Genomic DNA, 20,872 nt, shown 5'->3' on the forward strand with positions numbered 1-20,872 from the left:
CATCAACTTTTCCTTAAAGAAAGGAAAAAGAAAGATGATTCTTTTTTACATTTATTGTAAAGGATATACTTTTGTTGAAATCTTTAAAAGGTCACCTAGATAAAGGAGGAGGTAAATGTGCTCCCAAACATTTTTCCTTCCTTCTCCAACAGAAGTTTGCCAGGAGAAAGCATCCCATGCATTCCTTGTGCCATGAATGAAAGGTCCTAGTATACCTGAAGGCATTAGAGTGCATGAAGACATGTGCAACACTGGAATTTTGTCTTTAGCCACTCTCAGCAATACTCTCAGATTAAATTTTTATCCTGTTACTTTTTTATTACAGAATATTGTAGCTCACACATTACTACTTATTTGGTGGTGAAGGTGCTTGACCCTTATTTTGCTGTTTCTCAGTATGCAAGTATACTTTTTGATGACTTATAAAACTACAAGGAATATAGAACACAGCTTTAAAACTTGGAAACCCTTAAAATGGTTGCAAACATGGAACTTTGAACAATTGAATTTATGTCTGCAGACTATAATACCACCTTAGAAGATTGTTATTAGTTTCCAAATTTTAGGAAATTGTACAATATATAAATATAAGATTACTTGGCCATGGCAGCAGGATTGGATTATTTAGGGTGAGAAAGAAGAATTATGCAATATGAACTATGAGTTCCTGAATACTCAGCGATTTCTCAGGTAAGTCAATATGCTTCTTTATTATCTTTTGGTGTAAGCAACAACAATATGGCAATATGTATAAAATTGCGTTTTCATAGATAATACTTTCCTTACTTGAACTCTTCAGGTATACAAATATTTGGGAGCTATTTTGAAGAAACCTGAAAAAAAGGGGGGAGTCTGTAACATATTTAAACATTGAGCCAGATAATTTCATATGGTTTCTGCAATAGTATATGCTTATTCTAGAGTGCGTCTTGGTAAAAGTTGTTTTTGTTTGTTGCTTTAATCAAAAACAGTTTTCCATTTTTTTCCCAATCTTTATTTCATTTCTTTTTTTTTAATAGAGAAAAATGTTATTTGAACATGAACACAAAATCTAAGGTGATATTTGCATATACTGCATAATTAGGGTAAATTTGGAAATTTTTATTCTGATATCTTGACTTAAGATTTATCTTTGTGTTCATTACAATTCAAATTTTTGGCCAATTTTAAGTCATTTTTTAAAAAATTTTCAATGTATTTATATAAAATGAAATTTCCACCAAATTATCTTTTTTGAGTTACATCTGTGTTTTCAGTATGTTGCATTTGATAAAAATCAGTCTGGTTGATGGGTGTCATAATTTCCCAAACTGGAAGCAGTGTACTCACTTTCCAAAAGCAGTGTTTTAAAATGTTCTTCTTACCATGTCTAAACCGAGAGTAAAGCATTTTTAGTACAGGGCAGAATTGCATGACTTCTTTAATTGATAGGTGGTAGGAGAATCTGGCTACCTGATTTGAGTTATCATTGGGTTACCACTTTTCTGAAAAGTGATCTATTTATAATTCTGTGGCTTCAGGCAAACTTCACAGTTGGAAGAAACTTTTGCTATTAGTGTACCAAAGGTTAAGAACAAGACTTAACCTTTAGTGCAAGCATAAAAAATATGTAGCTGAAAATTTGCATTCGTTGTATCTTCTCCCCATTCCATGAGTTGTCTTATAATTTCATTTGCGGTATCAACATTAAATTATATAGACATATAGATATAAATAAACATTGGTTATACTATGTGTATGTTCCTATGTGTATATATATATATATATGTGCATATGTGTATCTGTGTGTGTGAATGTGTGTTTTCACTCAATGGAATTTAGGTTATGCCACATAGTATCTAAGGATCAGTGTAGGCTATTAAGTATATTTAGTGGGAAGGATTCTGTCACCATTTTGCAGTTACATTTGAATTTAATAATTCATCATCTTATAATACTTAAATTTAACCTATTATCTGGGAATCAGAATTTGGGGGAAGCTGTATGGACTCTGGGCATTTTGAATGTCTTTCAATGACTTACCACTTCAATTCACCATATTCTACTCTTAGTAATTTAAAGGATGTTACTGAGAAATTATGCATGCATTTACTCCCCAGATGCATTATTTATCACAATATATTATTACATATAATACTATGTCAGTATTATAGAGTGCCTGTGATGTACGGTTCCAGAGAATATCAAGATGTAAAAGACATGATTCCTGACACATTTACCCTCATCATGGAGCTCAAAGTTGAAATAAATACGTAAATAAATAAATGCAGTGTAAAACAATTTTTTTTTTTTTTGTGAATGGAGCCAACATTATGTGGAGTTTGGAGGAGTGAGAGGAGATCGTAGAATAAAGTGCTTTCTTTCAAAATTCTCAATGAGAGTAGAGGGCAAAGCTTGAGAACTTCTGGGGTATAAAACATGAGGGTAAATTATAGCAAAGGCAAAGAGATTGAAGTAGAGAGAAGAAAACGACCTAAGAGAGTATCACTCTAATCCAAGATAATTTCATTTCTCATGATGACTACTGCAGTAACTACCGCAATATTCTCTCTGCATTCATTCTTGTCTGTCTTCAATCCATGTTCTGTGCTGTAGCCTGAGTAGTCCTTTCAACACATACACACACACCTTCATGTGATTTCTTCCTTTATCATCCATTGTTTCCCATCGCTCTTGAGTAAAACTCTAAATGTTGTCCACAGGTACGTTTCTGGCTCTGCCTACATGTGATGCCATATCATGTATCATGCCACTCCCTCACCCTTTCTATGCTCCAGCTAGTTGGAGTTTCTTCTAGTTCTTAACATTTGCAAGGTCGGTGTTCCCTCCCATCTCAGGGCATTTTTTCATGTTGTTCTTTGACCTGAAATCTTTCCTTTCTTTCTCTCTTCTCCTGGTTAAGGCCTCCTTGTTCTTTAGAACTTAGCTAAAACTTCACTGTTTTAAAGGTAGTCAACCCTATCTTTGGTGAATATATCAAATTCGCTTAGTATAAGCTCTTAAAGTGCCTTTTACCTCTCCTTTATTGCAATTATTAATTGACTAATTCATCCAGTAAATATATATTAAACATTTACCGTGTGCTTGTCACTTATCTTAGCAACTGAAATGTATTTATAAGAAAATAAGACAAAACCTTTGTTCTCATAGAGTTTATATTCTGGTATTATAAAAGAGGTCAAAAATACTTTAAAGAAGTAAACATTTTTCGTACATGAAAATATATACTATGGATAAAAATAAGGAGGAGAAATGAGATTAGGAATGTCAGTGGGCATGAAAAACTGGAGAAAAGAGTTGGAATTTTAAGTGGGTAGTTAAGGAAATCTTCACTGAGCAGGTGACCTTTGAGCAAGGACCTGAAGGAGGCAAGGAAGTAAGCCATGTAGATATCTTGAGGAACAGCCTACCAGGCAAAGAGAATAACAGGTAAGATGACCTTATGACAAGAATGGACCTGAGATTTTTCAAAAACCAGCAAGAAGCCCAGTACGTCTGGAGAACAATGAGTAAGAGAAGGAAAGTAGAAAATAGGGTTAGAGAAGTAAATTTGTGTAGTGTCACGTTAAGGATTTTGACTTTTACTCAAAGTGAGAAAAGAAACCTTTGGAGGGTTTGGTAAGTGTAAAATATGACTTACATATGAAGTAGTATTATGAAAGTACTATTTTGGCTACTGTGTTGAGAATAAACTACAGAAGGTCCAGGTGGAAGAAAGAAGATGAATTTCAGGAGTCTGTTGCATTGATAGAAGTGAGAAAAGGTGATGGGACCAAAGTGGAAGCTGTGACCACGTGAAAAGAAGTTGAATTCAGCAGGTATTTTATTTGAAATAAAGTCAATAGGATTTGTTGACAAGTAGGGTTTTGACACATAAGAAAGAGAAGATTTTAGTAATAACTCCAAGGATTGTGACTGAAATAACAAGCTGGAAAAGCATGACATTAATGCACATGGGTTGACCTTTGGTTTTGGACATACTAATTTTTAGTTATGATTCATACATCCAAGTGGAAATGACAAGAAAGAGATAGCTGAATATATGTAATTGGAGTTCAAACTAGATTTATAGGCTAAAGACATATTAAGGCATTAAAAAATAATGAGTCTGGATGAGATTACCAAAGGAATGAGTATAGATATAAAAGGTATAGGAGGGGGAAAGATTGAGATCTGGGACTTCAACACCATTCTGTTATTATTTCGTTATTGCCCATCTCCCACAGTAGGCCAAAGTAGAGATGAAATAGAAACCCAAGGAAAAAATTGTAAAGGTGAATGCTTCCAGATCCTCTTTCTGCTAATGATCTGTATTTTCTTTAACTTTGGTTACCCCAGTCTTTACCCATTGTCCACTGGTAACTGATTGTTTTTATCCCATCAAATTACAGCATCCCCACTACATGCAAAAGCTTACAGTTATGTATATTTATCCATATACAACATTTTAATGCAATAATTGCATAAAGCAATATTTTCTCCTAACACAAATATAATTACAAGTTTAAAATTTTTGAAATGGTCATTATATTTAAAGCATACTTCTGTAGTACTTAGTAAAACACGAACTGTCTGTTCTACAGTCTTTGTTGACAATTCCTTTAAAGGAGGTGAAATCAGTATCACATATCTGGGCATTACAATCTATGAGGAGAAAGAATAGATGTCAGAAAATGCAAATTGAGAATTGAGATTATTTGTTGAACTCCCAGTCTCACGAAAGGTATAATAAAATTTTTGGATTTGCCTAAACTTTCTTTCAGAGAGAGGGTAGACAAGAGAAAAATTGGCTCATGATTATAAAAGTATTATAGCTCAAAATTTTCATTGATTATTGCCTTGGTTCCTTTCCTCTTGATTCTTTACAGAGTTAAGAATGCATATTTTCATTAATAGCCTACTGCATTCTTAAGTGTATGCCTAGGAAGCAAATGTTTCTTTACATTTTGTGTGCAAGAGAAAGCATTTTGTACCAGAATTTCCTTAGAACTGAGTTTCAGTTTCAAATCTACCTTCTGACAGAAATCTCTACATACCAGAAGTGCTCAGTGGAATCCTTACCACCAGAGTGCTCAGGACTCAAGAAAGATGAGCTCCAAATCTCAAAAAACTTAATGGTGATTATTTCAGTTCCATTAAAATTCTGAGGATCTCAATATATTCAAAACAAGAAAACAGTGACTACAACAAAACTGAAATGCTTGATTTCACAATATGGCAATGAAAAAAATAATGTTGAGAATCATATGAAAATGTCAAGAATAATTTTTAAAAATCTTAAGTTGAAATGAATATGGCAAGAAAACTACAACCTACACTTTCTTTAGGAGCTTTGGCAAAATTCAACATGGATGACTCTAGAAAATTCCATGGCATATCATCAGATTCCATCAGCAAGGAAAACATCACATAAATATATACAGCAATATACTGTTGTACCAAGTATGTGTTAAAATTTACAAAAATGATTTATTAAATGTATTCCGACACTGTAACAAAGTTGTGAACTTGAGAGGATGTAGTACTTTCCAGTTTATATAGTCTACCAGAGACTGAGTTCTTAAATGGCTAATTTAAAGGAAGCTGGCACACAATTTAAAGATGTAATTTGAGTCATGGTTGATGATATACTTTTGCTTGTTTAGCCTTTTATGCAGCTTGTTTGCATTACTTGAACAGATTTGCTGTTTCTATTCTAACTGCATTGTGTATGGCATGAGGAATGCTGATTAATTCTTGTCGGTAATCATCACACATGCTGCCAATGTTGTACATTTATGTCCTCCATTACATAATCTATGTGTGCATTCCTTATGTTATTAGTGGAAGTAGCATGCAAAAGGTAAAGAAACCTGCTCTTGATTTAGATTACAAATACGTGTTGCTTCTTTTCTATCTTTAAAAGATAGAAATTGTAGTAAAAGGAGGAATGTGATACAGGTTTCATTTGCTTCAAGTAGCTTTAATTAGAATTCTTTAATTGTCCCTACAGCTGCCACCCATAGTAAACTCTGAAATATCAATTGTAATTGGAAGATACATCTGCATATTTTTCATGACAGGAAGTTAGTATGTTTTAATTTTATTTTTTTTTAGGGGGGGTGCATGATCCGGAGATCAAACCCCAGTCTCCTGCATGGAAGGCAAGCATTCTACCACAGTATGTCTTACTTTTTGAACTTTAAAAAGTAATGTTCCTTAAATAGCTATTATTGACTGTTTTGATAAGTAACTATCTCCTCTGCTTACTTTTAAAACTAGAAGAAAGTAATGACTTACAGGTAAGCATAATTTAGTAGAATATTCACTGGCTTATTTAGAGTACAGTGGGTGAATAAATAGGTTTTTCAGTGATAGGCCATAGTTTAAAAAATCATTACCCTGAAAGTATTAAGGAATTTTAAAAGCACTGAAATATATCACTCATTACTTTGATGCTCATAGTCAAGTTATAATTTACAACTGAGTTATATATGGAAAGAATGAAAATATAAATGACAGATAATATTAAAAATATAATTTATAAAATAGCCTCCTAACTGTACTCTCAACTTTACCAATCTTTATCTGGGTTTCTGAAATAATTACCAAATCAGATTATTAGATTCAATATAATTAGTCTTCCTGTTTTCCAGAAGAGTAAATGAAGTCTGGTTTCTATGAGAATGACGCTGTGTTAAATCTCATTTTCTTGTCAGTTGGTTACTCCTTAAAGAAGATAAAAGTCTAACTATTCAAAATGGCGTAAACAATTAAGGGGGGACTTATTATCTCTTAACTGAAAAGTCTTGAGGAAAGGCTGTAAGTAAAGATCATACCGTTTCATTTGTTTTCTTTTGTATTTGCAGTCCTCTCTGTCAGATTTATTCTATAAGTGTTGTGGACCTTAACATCTCTAAGCATCTATTTAACATTGTTAACAATATATGTGAGGTGAAAAAGTTTCTTTCTTAACAAATCCAGCAATAATCACAAATTTAAGTTTTGGTGGATCCAGTTGGCCTTAACTGGAATGTGTGCATTCATTAAGAGGGTTCTATAAAGGTTGGTTACTGTTAGTCTAACCTTGAAATCAAGGTAAGCCTCTCCTAACCATGTTTACTGAGAAAAAGAGTAGAGCAGTTCTCCAGAGAATATGTGGGTATGAATATCAGAAGCAAAAATGGAAATTGATACTGAGCAGATAAAAAAAGGAAAATTCTAAGGATGGAAGGAAAGAAGGAAGGAAGAACAATGAGGTAAGAGAGAAGAAAGAAAAACAGAAAGTAAGAGAAGAGAAAAAAAGGAAGGAAGGAAGATGATAATGAATGTCTCAACATCATTTATTAAAGGGTTTTATTAAGGGAAGCAGCAAGAAAGAGGCTGAGAAACTGAGATCTTAGCTGAATTTCTTACATGGTGATTAATTTCTGTATAATTTTTGGATAATTCTACTTGGTTAAATTTGTAATTAGTCATACATGCCTAAACATATTTACACACATAATACACACGCAAACACACTACCATTATGAAAGTTTATGATTAGGTCTACATAAACACAACACAATTTTCACATGAAGAAGAGAGTTAACAATTAGTTTGGCCATTGATGGCCTTTCTCGCAAATTCTATTTTATAGTCACATACATTGCTTTACAGAAATGTGTACAAAGGCTGATCATGTAGCAGGGGAAAAATAGGATTACATATGGTGGAAGTGCTTTCAAAGAACTAAGAATAAAATCACAAAATGCCAAAATGCAAATCAGGTTTTAGCCACCAAATTTAAGATGAATATCACACAGATTCTTTAATTGTATTCTTTGCCTCTTCATGGAACCTACATTTCACTAGATTCAGCTCAATGACTATGATTGAAGCCAAAGGGTTGCTAGTTTCAGCACACTTAATGTTTTTCATCTTAGACTCAATTACTTTGTCTATGAAAAAATTCTTATTTATTTCTAGGAATAACAAAGGCATTTTTCCTATTTTGCACTATTCTTTTATAAAATAATAATGCTATAAGATATAAATGATATACCATTCTGGGTTTGAAGTCAAAGATGCAAAATTGAAGAAGTTGAATCATGGCTGGCAATGATAGCTAACCATATTTGTTCTTTGTCAAAAAAGTAAAAGTCTGAATAAAGCATACAGGACTACTGGTTTCCCCTTAGAAATACAGAGAACAGAAAAGAATGTGAATCCCAACTTTTCAATGAAAAATCTTAACAGAAATCAAGTTTCTGACTCTCTTGAATCCATTTGAGTGCCAAAATCACAGAGCAACCAATGGGCCCAAAATATAGGGAGAGTTATCTACAGGAGAGAAGAAACAAGAGCCCTGGTTTACCAAGGCAAGATGCAGTTGGACACTAGTTCTAATTGAAAAAGTAAGAAATATTCAAGGCCTAAATGATGATGTCAGCAGACAGATGAAAACTATGAGAAAGGATCAGGTGGAAATGCTAAAATTGAAGTATACAGTAACAGAAATGAAGAAAGCTTTGCAAGGATCAGTATATTTGACCCAGCTAAGGATAGAAATCAATGACTTAAAGATAGGCCTATAGAAATGATCCAGACTGAAACAGGAGGGGAAAAAAGAGTTAATCCAGCACGTAAAAGATATTCGAAGATAAGAGTATATAATATTTGCTATGAAAGAATGCGTTTAGCAAAGTCATGTAAATAAAATGGAAATCATCTTTAATCGCTTAAATCACTTGCTTTTAACTTTTAAAAAGCCTATGTCAAATCTGTTTAAGAAATAAAGACACATTAACTTCTTTAACAGTTTGGGTCCCTTTCACTTAATGTTAGTATGTACCCTGGTCATTCAGGCATGGGCGACAGGCTTGACTGACAGCTGTCAACTTCTAATTAGACATAAGGAAAGCATTTGACTTTATGCTACCTTAACATATGAGTAAACCCCTAACTAGAAGTTCAATGGAAAGCCTGTAGTTCCATTGAAGTTTATGAATCAGTCCCTTGTCTTTTCCTTTATTTGTAGTAAACCTAAAAAAAAAAAAAATGACAATATCTCAACCATAATTGGCTTAACGAAGAAGAAGAATTTATTGACTTATGTCAAGGGATAGATATGGCGGAACTTGGGTGTTTAGGATGTTGTCACGCACTTTTCCCTCTGTACCTTAACCTTGGTTTTGCTCTGTAAAGACTTCATTTTTCAGGGAGGTTTTCATTCTTAGTAGCAACATAGTCACTAGTAGTTCCTGTTAATCCATCTTCTGTTCTTTGCAACCTCAGCAGAAGGATTATTTCTCTTTTTTCCAATGGTTTCTGAGACAAAATAAAAAGATCCCCAGTTTGGGCTCTGCATGGATCGTATACTCTCCCTGAGTCATTCAGTCTAAGGAGATGAATCAAGACTTGGCTCATGTGTTGCCTCCTCTCTCAAAGGCAGTGGTGTGAAATCAGCCCACCTGAATAATGGGGACTGAGAGTAGAGGAGGGGTAGTCCAGAGGAGAAGTAGAGGGCCAGCTGATGCCATGGTAAGGAATTGTAGATACAAGGCAGGCAAACATTTTCCTGCCTTCCTATCTGCTAGGCAGGAAAATGGAAACTTATTTACATATCATTGCAGGCACTTAACTCTCTATGTTAGAGAAGAAGAAAGACCCAACCAGTGGGGTCTGTGATTCTGGAGAAACAACGAAGTATTCCCAAGTGTTTGAATCCATGCTCTATCTATTGCCCAACATGTAAGTTCAAGTAACTAAAGGGTTTATTCACTTCATGAAGATATAACTTATGGTTAGAGCTTGTGTGCATATAAATGTCTTTCTTCTTTCTCTTTAACTTGGAATAAAAGAAAAGAACTGTAAAATTTTAGATAGTTTTGCCTTTTATATTTTATATAAATATAGATGCATTGAGGGGTTGAAAATACATATGTATAAAAATAAATCACCTAAACTAGGTAATGCTTAGAAAGAGTAATTTGTAAAATCTTTAACTGAGGTTCTCTTTATATTTGAATAGTAAAAGGCAAGTTTTTGACTAAAAATAGAGAGACCTTTATTTCAGATATCAACAAGAAAAGTTTGATCCAGGGATACTGTGGTGAAATGTAAGAAGTGTGTGTGTGTGTGTGTGTGTGTGTGTGTGTTTTGCATGGGCAGGTACCAGGAATGAACCTGGGTCTCAAGCATGTCAGGCAAGAATTCTGCCTGCTGAGCCACCAAGGCCTGCCTGAAATAAAATTTCATTTAAATAAGCTTGTAGGAAATTTAATTATGTTTTCCTTTGTTGATGACAATGAATGGTTTCATTCTAAATGGAACATCTTATTTGAAATAAATGACAATGCTTAGCAATGAAAATATATCTATATTTATGAATTTTCAAATTATCATTCCTGAGTCATCAGTATATATGTGCACATACATATAAATACTGATTTCTTAAAAGAAGTGTTATTCCTTCTATAATTGAAAAGTTTATGTCTAAGGCTTGGGTAGGAGAAGTGTTGGATTGTAGCACAGTTCCAGGAAAGATCTACCCAGGTTGATCCATACTAGCACTGAGTTTGTCCATTCTCTGGGCCTTTGTCAAGATTTTAACTCCAAGTCTGCAGAAAGTATACCCAAGTCAATAAATTCTTCAGTATCTGTTCTTACATTCTGACTCTGTTGACTAAACACTTTCCAAACACCATCCCAGAGCTACTTCCTGGGCTTCTGCTGGCACAACCTAGCTAATTCTCTCAAGCAAAGGAAGTAAAGTCTCTTTCCTCCCTTACCAGGCCCAGCAGCTCTCAGCTAGTTAGCACTGGAAGTTTGCTCTTATGGTCCTAGAAGGCAGGAGAAGAGGTAATCACAGGTCCTGGAGTTGGTATCTGTTGCATTGCAGAGTAGTGGCCTTTGCAGCATCTTCTAAAATTGGGGAGGGTGCTGTGACCACCTCTCCAAATTCTATCCGGAGATTGTGCAGAGCCAGGATCCATCCCCATGTCCTCATTCCCTGTGCCAGGTTCCCAGGTTTTCCCAACCTGGGTCCTGATTTAAGCATAATAGACTAGCCCAAGTTGAGCATTCTAAGATTTCAGGCCTCCCTCTGGCTTTCACATTTAGCCTTTAGCTGCCTGATAATAGCCCTCAGTTTTTCATTCAATTTGGCAATAACCAGCTAACTCCACTGTCTTTGTAAACATGGTTCTTTTATCTTTCAAATGCCTGAACCATTATACGCACCTGCAAGAGCAGTGCCTTCCACTGGGATTTTTTCTTTGAAATCTTTAGCAACTGGGCCTTGTGCCAGAGACCCTCTGTGACCCACCTCCCACTCAGAATGGGTGGTTAGTGAACCTCAACCAAATCTTCAGTTTACCAACTGTTTCTCAGACCACTGGCAGTATCCTTTGCATTAGTTTGAAGTCCACAGAGAAGTACATTCCAAAAGAGATTTAAACAAGTAAGAAATTTATTGGGGACAGAAGTTGAAGAAGGCAAAGGCAGTCTTCAGACCACAATGTAGGTCTGACACCTTTGGTGGGAGAGAAGAAAGGAGAGAATTAAATACAAAGAGTCTCAGGCCACAACACAGTTCCAATAAATATTTGTTATGTCGATTGGGAGTTCTTCAGCCAAAGTTCCATTAGAGGAGTCCCACATCTTGCCTGCTTTACTACCTTTAGTATACTCAGTCAATGCATAGGAGCAGTCAATAGGAAATGTAGCATTGGAACAAATGCAGTGGTAGACTTAAGAGGGGCAGTAGCTGCACCCATAAGTCAATCACGGTCTGCACAGCAGAACACTTAAGCTGTACAATTTATGAACACTATGGATGCTTTTTCTTGAACACATTGGGTGCATAATGATTAGAAACATGGGTTTGGGAGTCAGATTGTTGAGTTCAAGTCCTGCTGGGCTACCATCTAACTATGGGAACTTTGACAATTTAATTTATATGATCTGTCATTTCTTTACATTTAAACCAATTATAATAATCAAACCCATAGAGCCATTGGAGAGGTTAAATGAGATCATCCACATCAAAAGTATCATTATTCTTATGATTACATTCACAATTGAGTCATTAAAAGATGCAACTATTTTTAATAACTGAACTCGTTTTTTTCACATTGATCCCTCATTGTAACTGATGCTATAAAATAATTGTGGGTAATTCTGCATCTTCCTCCAAAATCACAATGGTTACCCGCACCATCAAGAGTCAGACTACAAGGATTCAAATGCCAATTCTGCGATTTCTAATTGAACGACCTTGGGCAAATAATTTAACTTCCCTGTGACCTTGTTTTGTCATCAATGAAATGGTGATTAGAATAAGCCCCTCATAATCTGGTTGTGATCTTAAATAAAAATTGGTAAGAGTAATGCCTGGCCCTTTTATGTGCTTGATCAAGGTTAGATTTTACTGCCCTCATCCTTGGGTTTAAATAGATCCCATTCTGTTTTGATACTGGAACCTACCAGCTTCTGAGCTCCATTTTCCTTACTCCATGGAATCTTTTATGTAGTCTGAGGGTAGTATAATTTAATTCTTTATTGTTTATTTATGGCACAAACTTTTGTCTTAAATGATTCAGAGCTCAGTTTCTTTCATTTCAAAAACCTTGCCTTTTTTATTTAAAAGCCTTAATTTTGAAAATTAAAAGGTTTTTGTTTGCATATACTGATATATTATCTCTCCCCTAATTTGATTTCTTAGTTTTCTTACAACTTTCCATTAGAAAAAATTCTCATTATTGAGATCTTTGATAGGGATTCTCAATCAAAGAGAGAAGGAAGAAGTGTACACTTTACTTGGAAAACTGAGCAGAATCAGTTGGAGGTCTTTTTAAAACCACATATCCATTTGCCTTCCCTCCTATATCCCAATTACAGAATCCCTGTTCATTGCTATAGTGAAACACTGCTACTGAGAGGAGTGTGTAGTGTGGCATTTTATTCAGGGATATTGGGCAGGAAAATGGCTTTGAATTTAATTTTATAGATGCTTTAGACACAGAGTAAATAGCATTCAGTTCTAGTTTAAAATAGTTCAAATATTTTATTTTTTTTACTAGCTTGTATTATTGCAAGGACTAAGAAACTCACCTGGCTTCCTGAACTTCATGCAACTCAACTACAAAATCAATTAATTCTTTTTTTTTCTTATGAAAAAGGATATATCTTTTCTAACATTTTTCTACAATGAATCTAGAGAAAATAAAAATAAAGAACAAAAATCCAATGTTTTGACTCAAGAATTGCAATTTTTTAATTATGGCAAAGAAATTACACAATTGTCAATATGACTTTATATAATGATCCATTTTGGCTTAGCTTTAATTTTTACTTATTGGTAGAGGTATTTGGAAAGTGATGTGGTGTGGGGGTGTGGAGTGTGTGTACAATTTTATTCTTGGCTTAAGCCCATTAATTCAATATTTTGAACTTGTTCATTTTTCAGCAAGTTGAATCAGTTATTTTTACAAAGATCTCATCTGACTAAAAATGATATATCCTTAAGAATTAGTTTCCATGTTTTGATTCCTAACATATTTTTCCTCAGAATAAGTCTCACTTATTTAGTCAGAACATTTCAATATTAAACATCTACTGTGTGCCAAATACTGAGTGTTGCTTTCTTTATAAAGGAGAATAACTCCTGAAACTATGATTTAGATAATACAAATATGCTATATTCTCCTATATTTTATTTCTTTTAAACCGTAAAACTCAAAAAAAAGTGAAAAAAAATCAGGATAACTGGACACTTTACTGCAGTTAGAGTTTTGACTGATATATAATTAATTCATGAACCAATATCCTATATTTATTGAGTACGATAATTATAATGCTATGCAATTTCCCAAGAATCCTATAGAGATATGGCTTCTTCATGTGCTACAAATTGCTACCTTCAAACTACTTTTCAAAGCAATTCCTTTATGGCATAAGTTATGCATAATAACAATGATATCTTAAATTTGTGTAATATTTTGCATTCTTCAAATGTAACAATTTATGTAAATTTCTTCCTTCTTTCATGTAAATCAAGTAAAAAGTAAGGCACCCTTAGAAATTCTAACAGCTTAGGGTTTGAACACATAATATGTGCCAGGCACTGTGTTAACCAGCATTAACTCATGCATAATTTAACATACCTTAACTCTCCTAATCCTCATGAAAAATTTTTGAAGGAGGGAGTATCATTATTCTCTTTTAAAGAAGAAATAAAGACTGAAACCAAATCAGTATAACTGCTAGGTGTTAGAGCAATAATTGACATCAAGATGTATCTCATGCCAAAGCCCACATTTTTAGCATTATGTAGAAATAACTCACATAATTTTCCTTTGTTGGCATCTACAAAATCATGGTCTAGATATAGGCAATACATAGTTAGGATTTTTTGGACACGCCATGATTAGAACGTTAATCAAACAGTATAGATTTGCATTAGTATAGATTTGGATGGTTTACTATAGATTTAGCATAGATTTGGATAGTATGGATTTGGATAGCTTGGGTCTTAATTCATTTCTTCTCATTTTTTGGTCTTATTTCCTTTTCTTCCTTAAAAGCCTATTGTCCTTGCAGATCCTGCTGGCTGAGTAGGCTGTCATTTCTTGGACAATCTTTCCAATCTAGCAGACATGCTATTCCAAGGCTCTTGCACTTGTTATGAGTTTTGTGTGAGATTTACAGATTCCTTCTGCAGATATCTCATTTTCCTGCCGATACTACTGCCTGCTTTTCTAGCAGTAAATCCTTATTATCTCCCCTTATTTCTCCATCATCTTCCTTTCTATTCTGCTTCTGGTGCTGCTTCTCTCCACTTACCTCTAAAACTCACCTCTCTTTAACCTTGTGCTCTTAGCATCTTTATTTAGATATCACTTTTGTTAGTCTACTTGTTTATCTGCATTTGTATACAGGCCTTCCTAATTTTTTGCATCTATCCTCCATAAACATCACCATTTTGTCAGAAAGGACCACCTTCTGAGTAACACCACCAGGAACAAATTTCTCCCCCAAGAAATTTGACAAAACTGGGCTTTTCAGTGCTTTCTGTTCTTTCCCTTTAAACATTTCTCTGCTGAAGCAGCTAAGTGGCTGCACAACATAATCCTGTATAAAGCTGGCAGAAATGCTATTTCAGAGCATTTGTGTTTAACTCTTTACTGTCTATTCTGTAGAGGTTGCAAAAGTATGTGCATAACCATTCAATGAATTTTCACTCAACATACACCTTTTAAGCAATTAAGAGGCATCGGCTCCTTTAGGCCCTGTGCTGTACATTTTCCTTTGTTGCTCCAGTGTGCTCTGTGGCCCAGAAAGTTAACCATGTGGATTGAATCAATGGGCTACATCTCTCTGTAGCTTACAGGCTGGATTTAGTATATGGGAGACACTGGTAGGGAGGGAGTAGAATTAAAGTGAGAACACTTATTGCCCTGGTTCTCTCTCCACGGGTTGCTTCAGGCTGGTTGCATCCTTATAATGAAAGCCACAGCTCTTGTCAGGAGGCCCTCCCCATATAGCCACCCTGCTTGACTTCTAGTAGTTACTTTCCCTTTCTTCCACTGCTGCCTCAGTTACCCCCTCAGTATGACTTCCCTTTGTATTAGTTTCCAAATTATGACTTACTCCTTGTTGCCTTCCTAAAGTCCTGCCCACACCCCTAGAAATAGTCGCATTATTGAAATCTCCTCAGATTACAAACTTTGTTTATGTCAGTGTACCATTTGTCTCCTGCAGAGTACAGAGACCTTGACAGAGACTTTGAATATGCCACGAGCAATTAGGTGCAGTTATTGCCATTAAGAATCCTGAACAATCCATGTAAACACATCGTGAATCCTGTGTAATAGGACATATGATAGAAGTCAATATAAGGAAAGAGGCCACACAAAAGAGATGTACTGGTTCTGTCTATAAAGTGGATATCAGAGAAAGCATGACACCATGCTTGAGTGATGCCTGGAGAGATGAATTGATTTATGGAAGGACTGGGATGGTAAGGCTAGGGCAGAAAGACCACTCTGGGATGACAGATCAGTATTGATAAAACAAACAAACAAAAAAATGGAAATTATGGTATGTGGAAGCAAATGCAAACTGATGATATCCAGAGTTTAGAGAAAGTATAAGATTTTGTGAGTCCAAAAAAAATCCCCAGATCTTGGAGAATCTGATACATCACAGTAAGGCATTTTGGACTTTATTCTGCATTTTAATGGAGAGCCAAGAGAGATTGTGGAAAAGCAACTTTTGTCTTTAGACAGATAATTTGAAGAACAAGCTAGAGATATGGAAAAGAACAAAGAAACAGGAAAAGAAGTGAGGGACTGTTGATTAATGCAACAATAGTATAAAGAGATGTTAAGAAGGTAGAATTGATAAAACTTGTCCAAGTATTGGAAATGGTGGTGAAGGAAAGAGAGAGCCCTAGGTTGACCCCAATGTCTCTGGGTTGGCAGTTGATGGTATCATTTAATAAGACTTGAAGGGTAAAGAAAGGTTAAGTTTGGGGGGTGAAATTGGAAGAAAAAATAGTGAGTTCATTTTGGGTTTGATGTTTTGTAGGACACTCACCTATAGAAATCGGGGTTCAGAAGAAAGCTCTGGAATAACAGTATAGATTTGAGTATGACTATAAAATAAATGTAGCTGCTGCTGTGGAAATAGCTGAGGTCACTTAGGAAGAGTGTTCTGCTTAATAAGAGGAGAAGAACAAAAGTACCAGTGAAATTTAAGGAATAATGAAAAGTAACTGTTATTCAATATTCAGAGTATACAAGGCACTTCAGTAGTCTCTTTCTCATGCATCTTATTAGATCTTCACCATTTCCCTAGGTTATAGACATCTTATTTTCTTCATTTTACAAAGGAGGAAACTATGGCATGGCTTGGAGATGCTTAGCTAAGATCACAACACTATGAAGTGGTAAAAATTAGATTAAATACAGATCTTTTAAATCCTTTCTAGATCCTCACACTACTTTCTTACTGTTTTATTTAGCAATATGCCTGAACATAGGGCAAGGAATAGAGTAGGGAAAAAACATAATCAAAGTATTCTAGGAATCCATAAAAAATGGCTCTAGTGATAGATATGTATGTCTGTAGCCTAGTATGTGCCAGTGTTTAAACACTTTATTTTGAACAATGTGACCTTATTAATTTTACATGTTTGAAAACTGCTTAAAATTTCATTTAACTTTTTATGCTTTTCTTTTCTTAACCTAAATCTATTTTATCCTTTCTTGCCTCACCCTGACCAGTATTGTAGAATTTGTTCACTATCACTTGATTACCTCACATATGCAGCTCATTGTAATTGAGTCAAAAGAACCAAGGCTCTAAATACTGGCTTATCCTTCTTTCTGAGCAGCAATAATCTTTATTTAAAGTTTAGTATTGCACTGAGGTTCAGATCTTGAAGCTAATTTGGAAACTAAAAAGGGCATATTTGTACCAGATTTTAGTCTAACATTTTCATAGAAGGTTCCTGAATCATAATCTAAGGCTAAGAAATGGAAATATCTTGTGAAGGAAAATGTGAAGACAAGAGTCCTTAGATTAATACTGATATTAATGTAGTGCATTATATAATGTGATCCATAATTTATATTATTTTATTCCATAGATGATACCATTTTATAATAATTAACAATTGACTTTCACAGGAACCACGAGATAAGTTCATGATTTGCTAAAGTAAAGGGGTTTATCAGAAAGCCCATTTTCGGACCCCATAGTCTACTTTAGAGTAACTTGCTATAGCCTTAAAGAAAGCTAAATTAAAAGAAATGCTGAATATAAGTGGACCCCTTATGTGGACCTGCTTCACTTTGTAGAGAAGAAAAGAATCTGACAAAATGCCTCTATCATTCAGTTAGAGGCAGATTTGCAGCTTTTGTGGGAAAGGGAGTCCTTCTACAATGCTTCTGTTTTCTTAGTTAAATGAAAAATAAAGTCATAGGCTGAGAGTCAGGAGATGGGAAAATGTTGGTGGTTGGAAGAGAGAGGAGAAGGGGGAAATGTAGGTGAAGTAAGTTTAGAAGAATAGAATGCGAATTGACTGGAGAAATGTATTAGGCTTCTCAGGCTGGGTTGAGGATCACGTGATCATCTTCTGTTTGTGGGGATTAATTAAAAGCAAATCTTTCATGGCTGCGAGTTTTTCTCCAGCCATGCTCACAAGCAGTAGTGTTAACCCATTTAAGGGTTAGCCTTTGCTGGATTCAGCAAGGAAAGTAGTAGAAGAGACAAGAGAGCTGTGGATATGTAATGTAGTGATTATAATAATATAATATGGAATCTAAGATGGGGTTTTAGTTTCTATGTTAGTTTGTAAGCTGTTGGAATGTAGTATACCAGTAATCGAATGGCTTTTAAAAGGGAATTTAATAAGTTACAAGTTTACAGTTCTAAGCCTATCCAAATGTGCAAACTAAGGCATCCAGGAAAAGATGCCTTAATTCAAGGAAGGCCGATGTGTCTGGAACAGCTCTGTCAGCTGGGAAGTCATGTGGCTGGCATCTGCTAGTTCCTCGCTCCTGGGCTCCATTGCTTTCAGTCTCTGTTCCTATGGAGGTTCCTCACTTTACTTCTCCAGGGCTGGCTTTCATCCCTTGGCTTCTTTGGCTCTCTCCAGGTTCTGGCTTGCTTAACATCTCATGGCGATGTCTGCTGGGCTCCAGGCATCTCCAAACACCTGCGTCTCTGTTCTCCAAGCATCTGTGTCAGCTCTGCTTTGAAGTTTCTGTCAGCTCTGTCATTTCTGTCTTTTCTTGCTCTCTCCAAAGCATTTCTTCTTTTAAAGGATCCCAGTAAACTAATCAAGACTTACCTGGAATGAGTGAAGTCTCCATCTAATCAAAAAGTCACATGCACAATTGGGTATGTCACATCTCCATGTCCTACAGTATTGAATTAGGATTAAAAGAAAAGGCTGCTCCCACAAGATTGGATCAGGATTAAGACATGGCTTTTCTGGGGTACACAATACTTGCAAACCGGCACAGTTTCCTAGGCTGCTGAAAGCAGATCTCATAAAATGTATTTTTTTACCAAGGGGAATTTATTAGCTTACAGTTTTGAGTCTGAGAAAAATTTCCAAATCAAGGCATCATCAAGGTGATACTTTCTGCCCAAAGATTGACTGCCAGTGATCTGGACTCCTCTGTCACATGACAAGATACATGGTGGAGTCTCTCCCTTCTCTTCTGGGTTCACTGTTTTCAGCTTCTTGCTTCCATGTCTTTACTCTGTGTATTCATCCCATTTACAAAGGATTCCCATAAGAGGATTGAGACCCATCCGGAGTGAAGTGGGTCGTGCCTTCACTGAAGTAGCCTCGTCAAAAGATCCTACTTACATCAGGTACACACCCACAGGATTACATTAAGAACCTGCTTTTCTGTGGTACATATCTTTTCAAACCACTATAGCTAGTTAAAAGGTAAAGAGAATGTGACGGAATCACGGACAGTAAAAACAGAGGCAGTCAATAGATTAAATTGTAGGTAGATTAAAAGAATTTTGGGAATGGGGCTACCATAGAAAATGAGATGGATTAGGAAAAAAAACTATCTTAAATTTTAAAACCACCGCACAAGAAATTTTACTTTTTATTTCTAATAAAGTACATAAATAGTTTAGATGCTAAAAGTTTGCCTGAGAATACTGAAGCAAAAGGATAGCCATAGGGAGCATTTTCCCTTTTGGCTAGACATATGGTAACCTAGCTTAAAGTACATATTTGAACAGTGTTCTCTTGATTATCTGCTAAACAAAGTGAGTTTGTTGTATGCATATAAACGTATGAACATCTCACTGATAGAGTCTAATTGATTTTTACATAGTAAACCCATCACATAAATAGGGATGGAGGCATGCTAAATATCTATTTAAATTTATCTCATTTTCAAAGTGTCCTGGTTATGTTGTATATTTTTTTAGCTATTTAATTCTATCAAAATAGCTGTCTTCATAATTTCTTGGAAAGATTACTATACTTTTTTATTAATTTTGTTAGGAAAGAAGAATTCTGAGAATGCCAATAGTATGAGCTGCCAGACCTATCTTTAAGATTTTATTCATATAATAATCACATTTGTTTAGCAATGAGTCAATTTGCCCTTTTGTTTACATAATGTCAAATATCTTGATATTTGGAAAGATCATGCCACTGTCTGTATGATTTTTAATCTAATTGTGACATGTTATCTTTATAGGCACATTACTAGTAAACACTCTCTTCAGAAAATCAGAAAACATCTTCCATGTTTGCAAAAGCATCATATTATTTAATATTTCTTGAGTTTGGCATATGCACCCAAGGCCTAAGAGTTATTACTTTTAAAGTTTACAAAAAAAAGAGCAATTTTACAATGTAGACTAGCATTGACTTTAAGAAGTAAAATGTACTTCTGACATTCGGTTTCTTTTTACTTGGCTTTCTGATTTATGTTTGTTTTCTTTAAATAGAGTGTAGTTAATTTACCTTTTTAATTTAATATAGATAATATTTAAAGACGAAATTTAATTTCCGCAAATAAGAACAATAAATTCTTTGATGGCACTTAAAAGAATCTTGTATAAAAAGGGAAGGTTAAAATTAGAGTTAAGTTGGTTAAAATGAGTTAATCATTAAAAATAGCATTTTTTCAGTTAATAAAAGGAATATACGCTTATTGATAAAAATGTAGAAAATAGAAAAAAGATTTAAAAACCCCACTAATCTCAGTATACATAGAAATCATTAACAGTTTTATATAAATTATTCCAGGGTTTCTGCTATGACTATATATATATATATATATATACACACATATTTATGTGAATAGAATGACAAAGTCGATATAATTTTGCACCCTGTGTTTTCTTTCTTTTAATT

At 34.8% G+C, this 20,872-nt stretch overlaps 1 protein-coding gene across 2 annotated transcripts in view; it reads left to right on the forward strand.

Moving 5' to 3' along the window:
* Positions 1–20,872, forward strand: part of CXXC4 (CXXC finger protein 4) — a 270,656-nt gene that overhangs the window by 26,450 nt on the left and 223,334 nt on the right. Inside the window, exon 5 of one of the 2 annotated variants that reach the window (XM_077142652.1) lies at positions 5,023–5,696. The exons of the other annotated variant lie outside the window; for it this stretch is intronic. The gene's annotated coding sequence lies outside the window, so the exon portion shown is untranslated. Of the gene's footprint in view, positions 1–5,022; positions 5,697–20,872 lie in introns of those variants that run through there. 2 annotated transcript variants of the gene reach the window in all.

The sequence above is a fragment of the Tamandua tetradactyla genome, chromosome 24 (assembly GCF_023851605.1).
Source record: "Tamandua tetradactyla isolate mTamTet1 chromosome 24, mTamTet1.pri, whole genome shotgun sequence".
NCBI classification, from domain to species: domain Eukaryota; kingdom Metazoa; phylum Chordata; class Mammalia; order Pilosa; family Myrmecophagidae; genus Tamandua; species Tamandua tetradactyla.